Below are 20,754 nucleotides of genomic sequence, written 5' to 3'. Positions count from 1 at the left end.
CTGGTCTGCAGCTGGGGGGGACCCAGCTGAACAAAGACATTATAGGCTGTCGTGCAATCACAGAGTCAGTTGGGCGGTCATAATACTGAGCCCCTCCATCCTAGGAATTGATCTGATGCACAGGCAGGTTCTCTTGCTTGTAGGTCTAGCAACTCTCTTTTCTGAACAGGTCTAGACACACACGCTGATCAGTCTGGCCTCAGTCGGCTCCGTCTCTGTGCAGAGGACAACCCAGTTGATCAGACTTGTGTGCTTTTAATCACAATTTCCATCCAGGTGCCTTCCTGACATGGGTGGGAGGGAGTCCCCGGGCTCCTCCAATTCATCAATCACACAGGCTCCCAACCAGGCTTGGGCAAGGGGACCGTTTGTTTTTTCTTTTCTTTCAATAGATTTCTAGTTACGCAAGTAACGCATTAAAAAATTCCATTTTATATAAGAATTGAAACATGACAGATAAGGCTAATGTCCCTGTTGAACACCACCTTTCCCTAAGAATCCAAGTCCCTGTCTCCTCCTCGCCCCACAGAAGTTACCTCTGTGGTACAGTTCTGGGCTTTTTCCTGTGAATTTACACACAGACTAAGTCACAGAAAAGGTTTGGGTAGGGGGAGGTTAACATAAATGGCATCCTATTGTACACACGCTACACCAGCAACAAAGAATAGAAAAAGGAAATTTAAAATGCAATATCATCCTCATGGTTTGTGGGTTCCAGCCCCACATCCGCCTCTGTGGTCACAGCTCAGAGCCTGGAACCTGCTTCGGATTCTGTGTCTCCCTGTCTCTCTGCTCACGTTCTGTCTGTCTGTCTCTCTCAAAAATAAATAAACATTTTAAAAAATTTTAATGCAATAACATTGGGACACCTGGCTGACTCAGGCAGTGGAGCACATGACTCTTGATCTCAGGGTCGTGAGTTCAAGCCCCATGTTGCGTGTAGGGCTTACTTACATAAATAAATAATAAAGTGCAATATCATTTACCATAGAATCAAAAAGTATTTTAAATCTGGTAACAAATTTAACAAAAGATGAGGAAGATTTCTACATTGAGAACTACAGATACTACAGACAGAAATTAAAGAATATTCACATAAATAGAGAAATGTCCCATGTCAATAGACCCTTAAGATTTTAGTTCTCCCCAAAATGATCTATGGATTCAGCAGAATCCCAATCAAAATCTACTAGGCCTTTTAAATTGAAATTTACTAGCTGATTCTAAAACTTATATGGAAATGCAAAGAACCTAATAAAAATCAAGCAATATAGAAGAAAGACAAGGAGGAAGGAAAAGCTCACACCACCAGATTTCAAGTCTTATTTAAAGCTTTAATTATTAAGGTTTTGCGGTGTTGGCACATGATGGACAAATAGACCCATGCACAAAATAAAGTTCTGAAGCAGAACCACACGTAAACAGTCATCTGAGTTACAATAAAGGCATTGTTATTGTCCAAAAGGATCATTTGAATAGATGGTCCTAGATCAACTGCATATCCGTATGGGGAAAAAAAAAAAAACACCTTGATTCCCTACCTCACACCATACACAAAACTTAATCTAAAAAGAACACAGACATACTTAACATATTCTTCATCTTGCTTTTCTCACTCAGCGATATGTTCAGAGAATCTACCATTTTCTGTACATCATCACCCTGCTTAATTTTTTTTAATGGCTACAAGTAGCCCATGCCAGGATGTACCATGGTTTATCGAGCTATTCCTCTCACACAGGTGTATGTACATTCTCCAGTAGTGTCCGAGAAGTGGGATTTCTAGGTCGTTTCCTTCAGATCAGTTAGTATCTCCATTATATGTGGTTTCTCCAAGTTCACCCTCAGTTAACATTAGTGTTTTGTGGTTGCCCCATGGAACGTAGAATCAATACCCTACCCAAAGCTGGTTTGGAGTCAAGATTGATGAGGCCACACATGCACCAAGAGAGTACATAAAGATTTGTTACTCATATCATGAAATTTTTCTGGGGAGATTAAGGCAGGCACTCAAGCTGGTCTGGAACATCTTGACCAAAGAGAGGAATGAGGCTCTCATATTATTGTGGTTAGGGAATAGAGCTGGGTGAAGGTTCCCACATATGTGGCGCCACAGGAGACAGCACGTGGGATTCCTTACTGGCTTGCCCAGGTATGAAGCAAAGAGAAAAGGGAAAGGGAGACAGTTTGAGAGCTGTTGGTAGTCAAACATCAAAATGAGGTCACACTTTATTATAATTGGTTTATGTCAGCTTGGGTCAGTCAGTACCTTGCTACATGAACCATATACCCTCTAGATCAATGAATAGTCGCTAATCAATTTATCACAGACTCTGGGTTTAGCTGAGCATGTCAAGTTTGGCTAGGTTATGCTCCTGACTCAGTTTCCCTCCCCATCTGAAAAATTATTAAAGAAAACCACCGAGTGCATATATATCTAAGCTGCTCACTAGTCCTTAATTGAACACTTACTATATGCTATGTACTCTTCTAAGAGCTTCTGCATTGATTAGCCCTTTGCCATATAACAATCTATGAAGTGACAATTGTTATCCCTATTTCATAGGTGAGGAAATTGAAGCACAGAGAGGTGAAGTGATTTGACAAAATTGCATAGCCGATAGGTGGCAGAAATGGGACTCAAGGCCAGGCTGTCCAGATCCAGAACCCAAGCTCTTAATCGTTATGCTAGGCTGTGGACTCCTTTAAGACAGTGACAAATGCACGGTCCCACTATCCTGTACAACTCCAGGATCAAACAGAACACAATGTGAGTGATGCCTTCTAGAGCTATAGAACAAGATGGGTCTTATGTGTACCTAACACAGTGCCTGGCATATAGTAAGTGCTCAATAAACATTGGTGAGTTAACTAATATACTTACATATAATAATAACAATACAGCATTATATTATCCATGAGGATACAAAAATCAATACAATAAAATCGACTGAAGAGCTCCAGCTCACACACTGGGCATTATTTCAATGTCCCATATTAATAGCAGCACAGGAGAAACCTCTCTATACCCATGAGATTGAGACTCCAGGAGGGTAGGAACTGAGTCAGTTTGTTCCTGTTGGACCCCAGTAGCCCGGCACAGGAACTGGAATAGATTATTCATTCCAAAAGCACTTGTCAAAAAATATATGGCTATTTGGACAGAAGATACCTGATGAATAAATGGATACATGCATGCGTGCATGGAGGAAAGGATATTTGGGTGGACGTTTGGATAGATAGTAAGATATATGGGTGGATGAGTGACCATATGAGTGGATAGATGAATAATGATCAAACAGAAGGACAGGTGGGGGAATCGGTGGGTAGAATAAGTCGTTAAAATCATGCACTTTTTTGGTTTTTTTTTTAAGATTTTATTTTTAAGTGATCTCTACACCCAACATGGGACTTGAACTCACAACCCTGAGATCAAGAGTCGCACGCTCTACTGACTGAGCCAGCCAAGTGCCCCTGTCATGGACTGTTTAGTTAGACTGCCTGGGTTCAAATCCCAGCTCTCTCATTTATTTCAGGAATAGAAATGGAATTAAAAGGATGACAAAGTAACCCAAAACAAGACCCTGAGGAGGCACAAGAGGGTAATTTGTGAATGAAATATTTATGGAACACCAGAGTCAAACACCTTCCTTGTACAAATGGGAGCACTGGAATTCACAGAGGCAAAATCACTCGTTGAAGGTGACACAGTTGATTAGTGGTAGTACCAGGAAAAAAAAGTCCAGGTTTTCTGACCCTCTTTTATTCATTCAACAAACATCTATTTAGCACTTCCAATTTGCCAGGCAGTATACTAGGGGCTAGAGATCCAGCACTGGGCAAGACAGACATAGGACCTACCCTCAGAACACCGAAAATCTAATTAGAAATGATATTGTTATATGGGGAAGCTCCAGGAGTTAGGAGAACATATAACAGTGAAAAGTAATCTAGCCTGGTGATCAGGGAAGGCATTAAAGTTAAAACCTAAAGACAACTGAAAAGATGGATTGGAGACATTTAAGCAAAACGATGTATGAAACAGCTCTATGACCCTCAGCAAACTGCCTAATCGGCCTGGGCCTCTTTTTCCTCTTCTTTAAGTGTAGATAATAACTGCCAAAATAGATGGTGCTCAATAAATGTGTGTTCTCCTTTTCTGCCCCAGGAGGGTGTCCTTCTAATCTAACTGCCATCCCAGGAGGGAAAAAGAGTTGGGTGTATGTATAGTCTAAAAACACCATGTGTGTTCGTTTATCCATTTTATAACATTTATTCAACCCTGGCTATCTGCCAAAAGCTTTTGTAGACATGAATGTATAATCGCTACTCATCAATTCTAAGAGGATGTATCAGTCAGCTTAAGCTAGGGTATGCTGCAGTAACAAGCACTGCAAAATCTCAGTGTCTTAACACAACAAAAGTTTACTCTTCTGTCACGGTCTGCCGCGGGTCCAGGTAATTCAGGAATCCAGGCTGAAATGATACTCTGATCTCACATTTTGATCATGAGGCCCTCACATTCCACACGGCATAGAGAGACCCAGTGAGAACTCACAGCCTTTCCTATGCTTAGACCAGGAAGTGACCACACCCCTGTGCTCAGAGCTCATTGGCCAGCACTGATCACATGGCCCCACTTCACCACAAGGCGGCGAGGAAGGCGGCAGAGCATATGGAATGTCTGATGAGCATTACTATCTCTGCCACAGCAGAGACACATACGAATAAGCTCACAAATAAGGATATAGTTACAATTGCAGCATGTTCCAGGAAGGGTCTGGTTGCAGATGGCCTGGCCAAAGCTCCTAAATTAAGACTTCAGATGGGGCGCTTGGGTGGCTCAGTCGGTTAAGCGTCCGACTTCAGCTCAGGTCATGATCTCGTGGTCCGTGAGTTGGAGCCCCGCGTTGGGCTCTCTGCTGACCGCTCAGAGCCTGGAGCCTGTTTCGGATTCTGTGTCTCCCTCTCTCTCTGCCCCTCCCCCATTCATGCTCTGTCTCTCTCTGTCTCAAAAATAAATAAAAGTTAAAAAAAAATTTTTTTAAAGGCTTCAAAATACAGCCGGCCACACACATAAAACCACAGGTAAAAAGAAATAAATGATGGTCTATCATAGTCCTGAATTCTCAAGACGAGGTTAGGAGTCTTGCCGAGTTGTCCGTCCCTGCATTCTGGCAATGATTTCATTTCTAAGCACAAGCCACCAAAAACAATGCAGAGCACAGAAATTCAGCCCCACAATCCCCACAGCACCTGTAAAAACAGCCTGAGTGGCACAGTGCCCAGAATGTATTTACTGGATCACGTTCGGAGGCTGAAAAGTTCAGCACATCAGTCTGTGCCTAACTGGTAGCAGGCTTCAGCTCATACACAATAAACTCGCCCAGAGGTCTCTAACTCAAATGCCCACAGGGACCACTAAATGAGAGGAGGTGGTCTCAGGGGACAAACAAGGAGACAGTGCCCAGTGAAAGGGACAATTGCCCCCCGACACCACCTGCGTATGGCTACTGGGGCTTATTTTTACATTTCTAAGAGACATTGGAAATCTGGATTTTTGTGTGTGCGATCTTAGTTTGTTTTTGTTTTTTTTTAATGTGGGAATTAAATAAAATTAATTTTTTGATGTTTTATTTCTTTACTTTTGAGAGAGAGCATGCAAGTGGGGGAGGGACAGAGAGAGAGAGAGAGAGAGAGGGAGAGAATCGAAGCAGGCTCCAGGCTCCAAGCTGTCAGCGCAGAGCCCAGGGCGGGGCTCGAACTCACGAACTGTGAAATCATGACCTGAGCTGATGCTTAACTGACAGAACCACCCAGGCACCCCTAAAATTAATTAATTATTAAAAACCCTCTTTAGTTTGAACGAAATGTATCTGCCGTCCAGATTCGTGCAGCTGGACCCCAGTTGTCTGTTAAAGCTCTAAAACAGTGCAGAGGGGCCTTAGACAAATCTGAGTCTCCCCAGCTGAAGTAGCCAGAAAACGAGAAAAGCTGATGTCAACAGGGAATGGTTATGTACATACAGGTGCTGGATGAAATATTATGTACCCATTAAAAATATTCATAAGACAGAAGGACTGGGAGACATGCCCAAGGAGAAAATTCTAACTGAAAAGAAGAGAACACCCAAGAGTTACACACAATATAAACAACCCACATATTGAAATTACGTATGAAAAAAAAACCTGAAAGGGAATGCATCAAAATGTTCACAGTGCTCCTTGGGTGATAGGAATATAGATAGTTTCCATTTGTTTGTTTTAATTGTTTAATGAATATGTCCTCTTCATAACAAGGGCAAAACTGCAGATTAAAAAAATTAAATATTGGCGAGCCTGGATGGCTCAGTCAGTTAAGCATCTGACTCGATTTGGACTCAGGTCATGATCTCACGGTTCGTGGGTTCGAGCTCCACATCGGGCTCTGCGCTGACAGTTTGGAGCCTGCTTGGGATTCTCTCTCTCCCTCTCTCTCCTCCTCCCCTGCTTGCACTCCCTCTCAAAATAAATAAGCAAACATTCAAAAAAAATTTTTTTCAGTAAACATTTGTTGGGGTGTGCTTCAAGGAATTTTAGACCTGAAAAAAATACTAGTGGTCATCTCCCCCAGAAGCTTCTTGCTCGGCACAAGAGGACACTGAAGCCCAGGGAAGCTGAGTAACTTTCCCAAGGTCACACAGCTGGTAAGCAACAAGGCTGGGGGTCGAAGCCAGGTGTCTTGAATGTCAGTTCAGTTTCAAGCACCACAGGCTACCGACCCAGGCATCATATAGATGGGAGGAATACTACACAGAAAGGAAAAGAAAAAGGAAAGAAAGGGAGAAGAAACGGAGGAAGAGATGGAGGGAGGGAGGAAAAATCTTAAAACTCGTCCCAAGCTTTGTATAGGTGGGGTTTTTCCCCCCCAACCATTTTATCTGTGGATCTGCTCATTTCCATAAAAGCTGATAATCTTAATTTTGTCAAGACTCTGAAGAACATTTCCTCTTGTTCATGCTCCCCGAGGTAAGAAAACTTGCAGGAAGGAACCGAAGAACAATTTTTACACTTCTAATTTAATTACTACTGTTCTCCTCTATTAGGGTGCTCATCAAGAACTTGGATTTGAATGTTCCTCCTCAAAACCAGTGTGTAATGCGGTGGACACAGAATTAAGAAAAAATTAATTTTAAATGTCAGAATTCCTGTGGGAGAACACGCTTCTATAACTTACTTTCCGAATCCATTAGTGCTTTGGCAGTGTAGGAATTTAAGATTTTAGTCACATCTTACATCTGGTGAACCAATCCACACGCATTTGCTAATAAAAAAGCTGTCTTGGCTAAACTATATCAAAATTCACAGCAGCTAACTTCACCCACTGCCCTCAATACAAAATACAAAAATGATGTTGGCCAAGTCCTTGGTTACAAGTGGTCTTGTTGAGGGGGCTGGACTATTTTCATAAAATCATAGAATGTTAGAGCAGAGCTTGAGGGGGCACCCGGGGGGCTCAGTCGGTTGAGCGTCCAATTTTGGCTCAGGTCACGATCTCGCGGTTCGTGGGTTCAAGCCCCGTGTCGGGCTCTGTGATGACAGCTCGGAGCCTGGAGCCTGCTTCGGATTCCGTGTCTCCCCCTCTCTCTGCCCCTCCCCCACTCGCACTCTGTCTCCCTGTCTCTCTCTCAAATATAAAGAATTTAAAAAAATAAAAAAAATTTTAAAAAAGAAGGGCTTGGGAGATGGGAGAGATGCGTGGGGCGGGCAGGGGAGATAGAAAGAGACCAAGAGATAAAGAGAGAGAACTTAATGTTAAGCCTGGAGAAAAATGGAGAGATGAGCAGAGAGAAACAGAGACAAAAGACTGAGACCCAGACAGCAAAGAGACAGACAGAAAGACAAAGAGATAATGATAATAATCATGGTAATAATGACGATGATGATGATGGAGACCAAGAGGAAGACAGAGGCAGAGACAGATAGGAAGACAAACTAGCAGAGATAGAGTGAGGCACAGAGAGGGAAAGAGGCACAGAGGTAGGGAAAAAGAGAGAGGGAGTGACGGAGAAATGCTAGTCTTCCTGCAGCTTTAATGCCCACATCATCATCGTTGTAACAAACCACAGACAACCCGTGACCTGGGTTCAGGGTGCCCACCTGGGTTCAGGGTGCCCACCCACCAGGGTGCCCAATTATCAAGGTCAGGGGCAAGGTCAAAATAAAGTGGGCTTTTGGAATCCCAGACAAGACAGAAAGAGAATGACCAGCACAAGTGTCTGGCCAAAAGGCTGGACTCTCAGATTCTGAGCCTTGGACGTGGCACCAGAGTCTTGTGATGCACTCTAGGCATGTCTGACCCCAAAGCATCCATTTTCTGCCTCCTGCCCAGACAGTCCTAACAGGGAGTGAGAGATTCCACACAGCTCTGAAGCACTTCCTATAATCAGGGCTGATGGCTGCAGACCAGGAAAACACCAAGCTCAGGGTGACTTTCAAAATCCATGCACTCTCTCTCTCTCTCTCTTTCTGCCGTGATCTGAAAACATCAGATGTGGTCACCAGCTCAAACCAAAGCTTTGTTTGCCCTCCAGACTCTGCTAGCCCTCAACCTCAGGATTCAGCCTAGATTTGCCCCATCTGCTGACATTTAGAGAACAAAAATGATGTAGTGATAATATCAATGAGTATTTTTTGACCACTTCTTGTATGACAGGCACTGAGCAAAACTTTGCAAGAATTGTATCATTTCATGCTCATCACAGAACCCTCTCCCTTTTAGAAACAGCATTTTAGGTAAGAAAACTGAGACTCAGAATTTAGGTGTCTTGTCTGAGAGCAAACAGCTAATGCATTGGGGAGACAAGATTTGAAACTGTGACCCACGTCTTAACCACAATGCCTCTCTTCCAAGTGTCCCCTATGAAGGTTCATTTAGTTAGAGACTGCAGTCCCAGGTGGGCAGGAAAATGGTTTCTGATATCCACCATACCCCTTCTCTCTACGGATTTTGCATGCGCTGTTCCCTCTACCTGAAATGCTTTTCCTTTCCCCTCTTCCCTCTCTCCCAGGGCTTTTACAACTGCTCACTTTTTAGATCTCAGTTCAGTCAACTTTCTTCAGGGAAGCCTTCACTGATTCCCTTGACCAGATCAAATTCCCCTTTATGATCTCTCATGGTGCAACATACCTTTCCTGGGTTTACTTACAACACTTGCCATCTTAGACATAATCGTGTGATTCTTTGATTAATCACAGATCAGCCTCTGGTTTTGCTCATCCCTCTATTCATCACGGTGTGGGCCCCTAGCCCATTGTAGGTGCTTTCTGTATATATGTTTAATTAATTAACTGATTAACGATTGAGTGAATGAAATAACTAGAAATATATGCCAAACTCAAGAACAGAAATATGAACACGGGTAAATTCCCTAAGAGATAGCTAAGGGAGTTGAAAATAGTTGTGTCTAGGGATGGACCAGGACAGGAACAGGAAACTAATATTTTGATGTAAATGTTATAATCTTTTTAAATGTGTACTTTCATTACTTTGATAGACTAATTTTTTAACTGAGACTGTGAAAAACTGAAATTAACTACTTTACCAGATTTTTTTTAATATAAAAAGATGAAAGGGTGGAAGGAGGGGGTTTTCCAAACGGAAAGAGAATGGGGGGATGGAGGTGTGTCAGCGAGGAGGCATCCTGGAGAACAAGCCATGAAGTGCAAAGGATCTGGGTGCCCATGTCTGCGTCTGAGAAAAGTAACCCGTGAGATACTTTGCTCTGAACAGCCAGCCCTGCAGCCACTGGCCACACCTGATTGGATGCAGAATCAGTGCCCAAGCTAATGGCAACCAATCACAACATGAGAAGGAGACCATGAATGAAATTCTATCCAATAGAAGTGCTGCACATCTGGGGCACGTACAGTGACTCAGTGGGTTGAGCATCAGACTCTTTTTTTTTTTACAAGTTCTTTTTTTTTTTTTTGGACTGCTTTGTTGGAACTTTTTTTTTTTTTTTTTTTACATTTATTTATTTTGAGAGACAGAGAGAGACAGAGCACAAGTTGGGGAGGGGCAGAGAGAGAAGGAGACACAGAATCAGAAGCAGGTTCCAGGCTCTGAGCTGTGAGCAGACGGCCTGAAGTGGGGCTCAAACTCACAAGCCGTGAGATCATGACCTGAGCTCAAGTCGGACGCTCAACCTGAACCACCCAGGCACCCCAAGCATCAGACTCTTGATTTTGGCTTGGGGCATGATGCCAGGGTTGTTGGACCTAGCCCCACATGGAGCCTGTTTAGGATCTCTCTCTTTCTCTCTCTCTCTCTCCCCTTCTCCCCCTATTGTACTCTCCATCTCTCTCTGATAGATAGATAGATAGATAGATAGATAGATAGATAGATAGATAGATAAAAAACAAGTACTGCACGGTTCATGACGGCAAATCCACCAATCAGATCCTCTCTTGGGAAGTATAAATGGCAGAGGAGGCGTTGGTTCTGACGTACAGACACATAGTGGAATTGAAGGAGGCCCTCTATGAAATTGTGTACAAAACAAATTTCCCGGGCTCTATAGCTTTGATCAGATTATCAAGGGAAACTGTGATGAGCAAAGGTTAAGGACTAGTAGATAAAGCAGGTAATTTTTTTCTTAATTTTTGGAAGATTTCATGTAAAAATTATTTAGATTTCCATCTTCTGTTCCAAAAAATATGGTAACACTGAGCCTGTAATTTCTCATGGTAATGATTGCCCAGAGCTGAGTTGCAGCCGCTCCCTGTGGACAGGGCACGTGTTCTCCAACTCATCCTATCCCCACCATTCTTGTATTTTCCTGGTTCACTGGTTGACATGTGATGCCTGGACCATGTAAACCGTTGAGTTTACAACTCTTAGCTATGAACAAGTGAGTAGTTCAGACAGACATGTGAGTGGCTGATACATTTGCCTTTTGTTTTTGTTTTTGTTTTTTTACCTAGGAGTTTAACCCACTAAGATCTCTAATGATGGAGAAAACAAAAAGATCTCTAATGATGGAATTCATAGGACAAATAATTTTGAATCCCTCTCAGGTCATGTTTACACTCCCTACTGTCTCTCCCATTCAGGTTGGACCAAAAGAACAGAAATCCATTCCAGGCATTGTACCTCTAAGAGACTTCTAATCTTCTGGAGACCTTCCTAGAGTTCTCTGCATTCTATTGTTTGGTTGGTTGGTTGGTTTGGTTGGGTTTTGTTTGATTTGGGGTTGTATTGTTTTGCTTTTGTTTTTGGATATGGGAAGGTTGTTTCTGGTTGGGTTTTTTTGTTGTTTTGAGGGGGGTTGGTGATTTGAGGGGCTTTTTTGTTATGTTTTGTTTTCTTACAGTTTTGCCTCTTAAAAGAATCTTGGCCCCTAACAAAATAGGGAATCAGCACCTCCCTCTGATTGACACATACTATTGAAAGCTTCTGTTTTCCTTCCTGACTCTGAGGTAACAATCATAGACAGGCACTATCGCTGGGGTCACGCTGAGAAAAACCCTGTTACCTTTGCATAACAAAATGCTGCGCAGTATGAAATGGACTCATGCTGGGCCCATTTTCCTAGACAAACTGACTTTGAATTGAGCGGTGGCGGTGAGAGAAACAAAGGCATCCGATGTCAGAGTCTGTGATGTTCTTTATACCACAAGCTTGAGAACAGTGACTTGCTCTGTAACTCAGAGGGGGAGAGAGATTGCTTGCCTGAGGCTGGTGTCTCAGAGACTCAATCTACTTGAGTCAATTACATTTGATTCAGTACTTCCTGAGCATCATTATGTGAAATGCACCACATCTGACATGTGGGAATGCAAAGAGGAGGAAGACAGAGCCACGGCTCTCAAGGAACTTGAAATCTACTCGGGGAGATCAGACAAAACCACAAAGAATGATAACAAATATGGTTTCTGACTAAGTAAGGACATCTGATCCTTCCACACCAACAATTTATTTCCCACTTTTTTTTTTTTTTTTTTCTTTTTGGAAGCCACCATGCTCCCAATGTCAACCTTTTTGGTCCAGGTTTTGGTCCAGCTCCCATTGTCCAAGTTCCAAGTATCTGAGCCTCTGGATCCAGCCGTACCTGTAATCCTCCCTTAGTCTTTTCCAAGTCTTGAAACTATAAAGTCATTTACTTACTTATTTATTTATTTATTTAGTCTAAGCTGGTTTAGGTTATCTCTTTTCACTGAAAGAGTCCTGACTAATAAAAATATACACAAATGCTCTTACTTATATTACCTCCTTTCATCTTCAAAACAATCCTATAAGATTTATAAGAGAGAAGGAGCTCTGGCAGGGCCCTGAAGAAGGTAAGACGAGTGTGAACACCATGAGTTTTACTATGGAATACAACCAGCCTTTCCTAAACAATATTCTCCCCTCCACCGAACTGTCTAGAGATCTGAGCCTTAGGTTATTAAGAACTCCGACTACAATCAATTAAAAAAAAAAAAAAAGTGTGACCCTGGAGGCAGGAAGACCAATGAGGGAGGAGGATGATAAAATTTGTCCAGGCAAAAAGGCCTAGAGCAGTGCCTCTCAAACCTTAACATGTATATAGATCAACTGGGGATCTCATTGAAATCCAGAGTCTAATTCAGTAGGTCTGGAGTGGGGGGTTGAGATTCAGCGTTTCTAACCATCTCCCAAGCGGTGCTGACGCTGCTGGGGTCCAGGGCCACACTTTGGGTAGCCAGGGCTTGGACCAGGGCAGTGAGCAGCCAGAGATGGCCATTGAACATGTTTTATTGGACTCATACAGTATTTTAAAAATGAAAATTGTTTTACTATACTAGTTTCCCTATTTTTCTGTATGTTCCAAACTTTTCATTATAAAAAGTGTTTTTAAGTTTAAGTTTAATTGCCAAAACCTATAGGTGATTTTACATAAATGTCTCGCCTTCTGGCTTCCCGAGAATTTGGCGGTTCTGGCCACACCGCGCGCACAAGCCTGCCTACAGCAACCTTGAGTCTCCCCGGTGGGGCTCCAGTCGGGCCCGCGGTCCATCCGCTCGGCTCAGCACCGCACAGCGATCGGCAACCCCTGGGACCGCGGGTTAGGCGCACATCCAACACCCTGTGGCTACCCTGGCGAGGTGTTAACCCGCTGCCAGCCTGGGGAAGAGGGAAAGAGGGACACTGCCGCGGTCGGTGCCAGGCCGCTGCGCCCCGAGGGACCGCTCGCACCCGGCGACCACCTGTTTTCCGCGCGCGGATGCAGCCACTCGCAGGGACCCGCCCCCCAAAACCCAGGGGATCCGCGGGTCCTGTGCCTTCGCCTCGCCGTCCAATTCCGTCGTCGCCCCACCCCCAGTTCTAGCGCATCCTCCAGCTCCAGCAGTCCCATTCCCGCGGACGGCGTCCTGCGTCCCCTCCCCGCCCCAGGTGGCTCCCCCACGACCCCCTACGCGGCGCAGGCTGCCGCTCGGGGAGGCCAGACCCGCGGCGGCCGGCCCCCTTCCCTTCCCCGCAGCTCCCGCCCTGCCCACCTTACCCGCCCGCAGCGATGGTGGGCCGGCTGTCCGTCCTCCTCTGCCTCCAGCGGTGTCGCCTCTGCGACCGCCGCCACCGCAGCGGCAAAGCCACCTGCGCGTGACCCTCGATCACCAAGTCCCCCCCCACACACACACACCACGCACACATACACACACATGCGCGCGCGCGCTCTGCCCTTAGATGTGGGAGCAGTGGCCCCGGGGGGAGTCATAAAGGGTTCGCGAGCCAAGCCTAAGGCTCAGGAAGACCACCACCCCCTCTGCCTCCTCCGCCCAGAAAAGTTAGTTGTCTCTGCAGGTGGGTGGCTCAGCCGGCAGAACCCATTCGCACGGTCCTCCAACCCCATTCAGACAGTCATTCACTCCCTTTGCTGATCCCCAACAGACAGGGACGTGTGCTTGCACACAGGAACCCTCTGCCCTCTCCTAAGGGTCCTCAAAGGAAAACCGAAGGGCGTGGGGTCGGGCCCGCGGAGCCCGCCTTCATCTCTAGTCTCTGAAGGAACATCCGTGACTTAAACGGGGCTGAACATGGACTTTCCACCAGGTTTTTTAACCCCTTTGTGACCCAAATGAAGTAAGAGTCATAACTGGAAGCATCACAGGAGACGTTTCAGGTAAAGTCCTTAGAGAGAGTCTGGCACGTAGTAGGCACTCAACAGCGTTAGTGGTTATTCCTGTCGGCTGGAGTTGGGCAGGACGGCCTGTCACCAAAGCCGAAAGGGAACCACACATCTTTCCAGCACGGAAACCATCTCATTCTCTTCCTCTTTAAGGCAAGTGATGCAAAAACCAGAGGACTGGGGCCAAGTCTGCCCTGCAGAATCTGTTCTGTGTGGTTTAGCTGGTGTTTTAGAAACATGTGAACCGACTGCCAAAACTTAAAAACCGGAAGATCACATAAACAAGGGGATTTTCAGTCGTTCTTTGAAAAGATAGAAAGTTTGGGCCAAACCGAGCCTACTTTTCCGGAAGCAGGAGCTCACAAGCAGGGGGCTCTTTAAAGAGGGGTTGCCTCTGATTAGTCCGCTAGGCTCCCTCGCTCCTTTAAAAGATCTTCTTGGCCCCTGCAGACCTTTTGAGGTTGGCCTAAGGCCTAATGCTGAATTTTGTCCAGTCTCCCCAAGAAGCAGCTTTCATTATCCCCATTTTACAGAAAAGGAAAGTGAGGCTCAGAAAGGTCGAGTAAATTGCCCAAGGTCACACAGTTAATATACAGCAAAAGTGAAGCTGGAACCCAGTCTTTATGCCCTGAGCGCCTTAGCATGGCAAGGGGTTTACACCAAGCCATCCTTTTGAAAGGAGCATTTTTATTAATAGCACACTTTGAATGCCAATTTGTTGGGATTGGTGAGCAAGAACTTAAATTTTTAGCTTCATCTAAATTGGCAGTGCTCTCTCCCACACTGTCTCCACCTCCTTATTTTTCTCATTTAAGCGCTCTGAAAAATTCTAAAGGTTTAACTAAAATCGAAAATGTTTCTTATTTCATCCATCTCCAGTTACTGGCAAACGTAGGTGTTCTTTCCTTTCCATTTCTTTCTTTTTTTTTTTTTTTTTGAAGCTTCCTTATTTATATTTTACTCTTGGTAGTTTGTAAATTCCCTCTTACCAGCTGCTTGCAAAATCAAAATGTCTTTACTGTTAAGTTTCTGATTAGGGTTGCACCGTCTTGTAACCCAATAAACACACATATGAGGAAAAAATGTGTGCACATACACACCTACATCCCAGGGTGCCTGGGTGGCTCATCCGACTTCGGCTCAGGTCATGATCTCGTGGTTCGTGAGTTTGAGACCCACATCGGGCTCTGTGCCGACAGCTCGGAGCCTGGAGCCTGCTTCTGTGTCTCCCTCTCCTTCTCGCTCTCTGTCTGTCTAAAATAAATAAACATTGGGGCGCCTGGGTGGCTCAGTCGGTTAAGCGTCCGACTTCAGCTCAGGTCACGATCTCGCGGTCTGCGAGTTCAAGCCCTGCCTCGGGCTCTGGGGTGATGGCTCAGAGCCTGGAGGCTGCTTCCGATTCTTTGTCTCCCTCTCTCTCTGCCCCTCCCCCGTTCATGCTGTGTCTCTCTCTGTCTCAAAAATAAATAAACATTAAAAAAATAAATAAAATAAAATAAATAAACATTAAAAAAAAAAAAAAAACCCGGGGCGCCTGGGTGGCTCAGTCGGTTAAGCGGCCGACTTCGGCTCAGGTCATGATCTCACGGCCTGAGTTCAAGCCCCGCGTCGGGCTCTGTGCTGACCGCTCAGAGCCTGGAGCCTGTTTCAGATTCTGTGTCTCCCTCTCTCTCTGACCCTCCCCCGTTCATGCTCTCTCTCTCTCTCTGTCTCAAAAATAAATAAACATTAAAAAAAAAAATTAAAAAAAAAAAAACCTTATACACACCCCCACTTGTAATAGATTCTTGGTGTCTCTCCAGGTCTCAGTGTCCCAAAATGTTTCCATAGATCTTCAACCCAAATGCCAGAATCACTGATGGCATCCTTGTTGTGAAGTTTTAGAACACCTTGGTTGCAACCATTAGCCATAAATAGGATCCTACATTACTGTCGATTTATAAATGTTGACAACTCATTCGAAAGAATTTTGAACACGGTGGCAACAACTCCTCACCACCACCACCACAAAAAGAGAGAGAGACAAATCCGGGAGGCCAGGTGCAACAAGTTCATGACTTCTGTTCTCAACTTTCAGGGTGACTGCTGTGTCTACCCCTTTGAAGTCAGTGGGCAAAGAGCTCCGCCTTGGTGCTTTTCCCTCTCCTCCTTGGTCCCTGGGGCCCCTGGATCCCTTTGAGCCTCTCCATGTTGACAGTGTGGGTTCTCAGCCATTCTATCCCGTAGATAACCACTCTGCAAGCAGGGTGGGTGGGCAGAGGAAGGGAGGGGCTTCAGAGAATACACACTGGAGGAGAAGAAGAGGGAGTAAGAGCTCTTCACTGTGGTCTCACTTAGCCTCAGTCATCTCTCAGGGGCTACTCAACGTGTGGTCCCTAAGCCAGCAGCATCGGCGGCAACTGGGAACTTGTTAGAAACGCAGATTCTCGGGCCCCACCCCAGACCTACCTGTCAGACCTTCTGGGGCAGGACTCCAAGGGAAACTATGCTTTAGTCCTCCACGTGACCTTCATGGCTACTAAAGTTTGGGGTTAACCTCCCCCTCAGTGCTTTTACACTAATCTCTGTCCCTCCACCTTCAGTTCGATTACCAAAGCCCCACGCCCCCTCTGTTATCCTGGCCATACCCGAGAGGCGGGGGGGGGGGGGGGGGGGGGGGGGGGGGGGGGGGGGGGGGGGGGGGGGGGGGGAAGGCTAGGAGCCTCTCCTACCACACTGAGAATTTTGAATAACTTCTTTCCTTGCCTTTGGAACATCATCTTACAATTCAACAATCAGCAACTAACCCAATAATATGTGGGCCAAATATCAGAACAGACAGTTCACAAAAGAAGGCACAGAAGTGGCCAATAAGCACCTGAAAAGGTGTTCAACAGCATTAATCATCGGGAAAGTACAAACTGAAACTCGATGAGACACCACTATGCACCTACCGGAATGGCTGATACTAACAAGACCGACAATATCGAGTGTTTGTGAAGGGGGTGCAGCAGCTGGAACTCTCATTCGTTGCTGGTGGGAATGCAAAACTGTACTTTGGACAGGCATTTGGCAATTTCTTATAAAGCTAGATATACCCTGATCACCGCAATTCCATTCCTAGGCATTTACCCAAGAGAAATGAAAACCTATGCCCACACAAAGACTTGCACATAGTGGCTTTATTCACTAAAGCCCAAAACTGGAAGTGACCCAAATGTCCATCGATGTGTGCACAGAGAAACGAATTGTGCATATCCATGGAATGGAATACTAGTTAGCATCTGACGCAGGCAATACCATGGATGAATATCAAAAACACGCGGGGCAAAAGAAGCCAGACAGGAAATATTACACATTGTATCATTCCATTTATATGGAACTGTAGGGATCTACACTGACAGGAAGCCAATCAGTCAGTGGCTGTCCGGCGTTGAGGGGATGGTGATTAATGGCAAAGAGATATGAGGAAAGTTTCTGGGGTAATGGAAATATTCTGTATCTTTACTGGAGTGGCGGTTACACGGGTGTATAAATCTGTCAAAACGCATCCAACTGTCCATTTAAAATGGGTGCATGGCTGCACGTAAATCGTACCGCCATTGAGAGGATTGTTCTTAGCCTTACTGCCCGTAAATGGCACTTCAAGAGATGTGATTATTTTTAAGTGCCTGTCCTGGCCTAGCTGTGCCCAGGAGGGAACCACGGACACCAGAAGCGACAGGCGTCTCTGGCATTCGGTCTACCTTGGTGCCGAGCCTGGGCTCTCTGATTCCTGCTGCAGCTTACATGCAGGTCAGCAGTGCAGAGGTTTTTCCCACGTCAAATAACTTCAAAAGTCCAGTAATTGGCAAGCGAGCGTCTCCAGCTCAGTGCAATTACCAAACACTCCTCACTCTGCCCCTGGAACCAGCAGACGACTCTGGGATGGAGATCCTGCAGGGAACACAGGGGCCCCTCTCGGGGCCGTCTGGGGACTCTCACCAGCCACCTGCAGGCACCTGCGTCCCAGCCTCCAACACTGCTTTCCTAATTGGAGTCTGGACCATCAAGGCCACGTTCCCTGGTTCCTGAGCCTTTCTGAAAAGAGAAGAAAGCCACGGACATTCCAGCAAGCCGGATCCGCGCCTGAGGGCGAAAGCAGAGCTGCACGTCCCTCGCCTCTAGGGGGCGCCTCTCGGGGAGAATGAACACTACCGGGATGGAGACCTGGGACCTGAGCAGAGCGGCAGCCCCACGCGAGGCCCAGAACGGCGAGGGTCTCTGGCGTTAGCTTGACTAATCCCCACTAGGAACCAATTCTGTTTAGAGGCACTTTTCTTATGCTGGTGAAATTCACATAGCATAAAATTAACCATTTTAGAGTGTTGGACTCGGGGACGTTAAGCGCGTTCGCAACCTTGCGCAACCGTCACCTCTATCTAGTGCCGGCGCACTTCCACCGCCCCAGAAAAGAGACCTTGTACCCATTCAGCGGTCACTCCCCTTCCTCCCTCCCCTGGGCTCCTGGCAACCACCAATCTCCTCTCTGTCTCTACGGATTTGCCTGTTCTGGATGTTTCATATAAATGGGATTATACAATATGTGGTCTTTTGTGACCGGCCTGTTTCACTGAGTGTGGTGTTTCCCCATGGTCATCCATGTTGCAGCATGGATCCATACTCTCCTGTAGGGATATATGTCACTTTTCTTTCCTTTTCTTTTTTTTTTGGTAATGTTTATTTATTTTTGAGAGAGAGAGAGAGAGAGAGAGAGCATGTGAAGGAGGGGCACAGAGGGAGACACAGAATCCGAAGCAGGCTCCAGGCTCTGAGCTGTCAGCACAGACCCCCATGTGGGGCTTGAACCCAGAACTTCCAGATCAGGACCTGAGCCAAAGTCGGGCTCTCAACTGACTGAGCCACCCAGGCACCCCTGTATGTCACTTTTCTTGATCAACTCGTAAGGTGATGGGCAATTGTGTGTTTACAGTTCCTCCGACAGCCTCTTATCTCAGTCCTAGGAAGGCAGCAGGCCTGGGAGTTCCTTGGAGGACGGGTCCATGGCTTCTGAATTGTCCACAGACCCCTGATGCTCTAACAGAACACCGCAGCCTAAGCAGCCTCAACAACAAACGTTACTGCTCACAGTTCTGGGGGCTGGAAGTCTGAGATGGGGTGCCCGCATGGTAGGGTTCCTGATGGGGGCCCTCCTGCTGGTTATGTCTTCACAGGGCCTTTCCCTGATGCGTGCACACAGAGAGGTCCGGTGTCTCTTCCCCTTTTTACAAGGCCCAGGAGGGCCGCCCCTCTCATCACCTAATCTAACCTAATCACCTCCAAAAGGCTCCACCTCCAAATCCCATCACATTGGGGTTAGGCTTTCATCAGTGGAATTTTAGGAGGACACAACATCCAATCCTTAAATAGCACCTCCTCTGGCCCTCTCTGACACCCACTCACGCTTCCAGCCAGTTTCTCGTGGGGATGTAAAATGGTACAGGAGCTTTGGAAAACAGTTAGCAGGCCCTCATAAAGTTAAAGATACACTTACCATATGACTCAGCAATTCCCCTCTGAGACACGTGCTGAAGAGGAAGTGCTGGGTTTGAATGCAGGCCTGTTTCACTTTCCAGATGCGGGCTCTTGAGCCAATGACGCGGCCACCCTGGGAGTCGACTTACTCATCTGTGAAATGGAGATAACAGTAATAGTTCATTCATTCATTCAGTCAATATTTATCGAGCGCCTCTGTAACCGGGCGGTGGGCATGCAGTGGTGAATGAGACAGATACGGCTGTCCTCAAATAGGGTCACAGTTTGGGAAGGAACGTAGACATTAAACAAATAAGCAAATACATGTACCATTACAAATGGCGATGCATGCTAGGAAGGAAAAGAGCAGGGAGCTACCAGAGGGGATAACATGGGGCGCTGAATTCACTTACTGTCTTTTATTTTATTTTTATTTTTAAGTAATCTCTGTACCCAAGGTGGGGCCCAAACCCACAACCCTGAGATCAAGAGTCACCCGCTCCACTGACTGGGCCAGCCAGGCGCCCCAGGGGCATTGAATTTAAACTGAGGAGTGAGTGAAGGCTCTTTTGGGGAAATGACCCATAAATGAAACCAGAAGGGCAGAAGAGCCCGTGAAAAGGCCCTGGGGCCACAGAGCCTCAGTGCGCCTGTGGAAGAGACGGAAGGAGGCAGTGGCCTGGCACCAGGTCACAACTCCACTGTAGACCAGATGCGACATTTGGATATTACCTTACAAGCTAGGGGGAGTGTCTGAGTTCCGCTTTCCCCAGAAGCAAATGTTGGTTCCTAACCTGCCCCCGCCTCTGCGCACACGGGGGCAGGGACAGACCCAAGAGGCAGACCTTCCAGAGCGCGCGGCGCTGTTCATAAGCAGGGGACTTACCAAGCTTGTCTTGGCAGCCACAGGGGCAGGAGGTCTCCGCACTGCAGCCAGAACCTTAAACGTTTACCCTGAGCTCTTAACGGGGGTTCGGTCACCTTGGTCTCAAGCGCACCTGACTCCCTCGAGGAGAGCTCCTTGAAAATGGCTCCCACTGCGGGAACGGTGGGCGGAGCTCACATTTCAAGGGCAGGGGAGGGGTGAGGAGCCTCAGATCACGTGGTGGCTCAAGGCTCAAGCTGGGGTCGCG

The 20,754-nt window shown here is 46.3% G+C and overlaps 1 protein-coding gene across 1 annotated transcript in view; it reads right to left on the bottom strand.

Annotated features, from left to right (window-relative positions):
- Positions 1 to 13,886, bottom strand: part of RPH3A (rabphilin 3A) — a 273,122-nt gene extending 259,236 nt beyond the window's left edge. The window contains exon 1 of the mRNA XM_043557655.1: positions 13,505 to 13,886. The gene's annotated coding sequence lies outside the window, so the exon portion shown is untranslated. The remainder of the gene's footprint in view (positions 1 to 13,504) is intronic.
- Between the last annotated feature and the right edge of the window lie 6,868 nt (positions 13,887 to 20,754).

This window comes from Prionailurus bengalensis, chromosome D3 (genome assembly GCF_016509475.1).
Source record: "Prionailurus bengalensis isolate Pbe53 chromosome D3, Fcat_Pben_1.1_paternal_pri, whole genome shotgun sequence".
Taxonomy (NCBI): Eukaryota; Metazoa; Chordata; class Mammalia; order Carnivora; family Felidae; genus Prionailurus; species Prionailurus bengalensis.
Note: the sequence above shows the minus strand (reverse complement) of the source record. Positions and strands in the feature narration are given on the sequence as shown.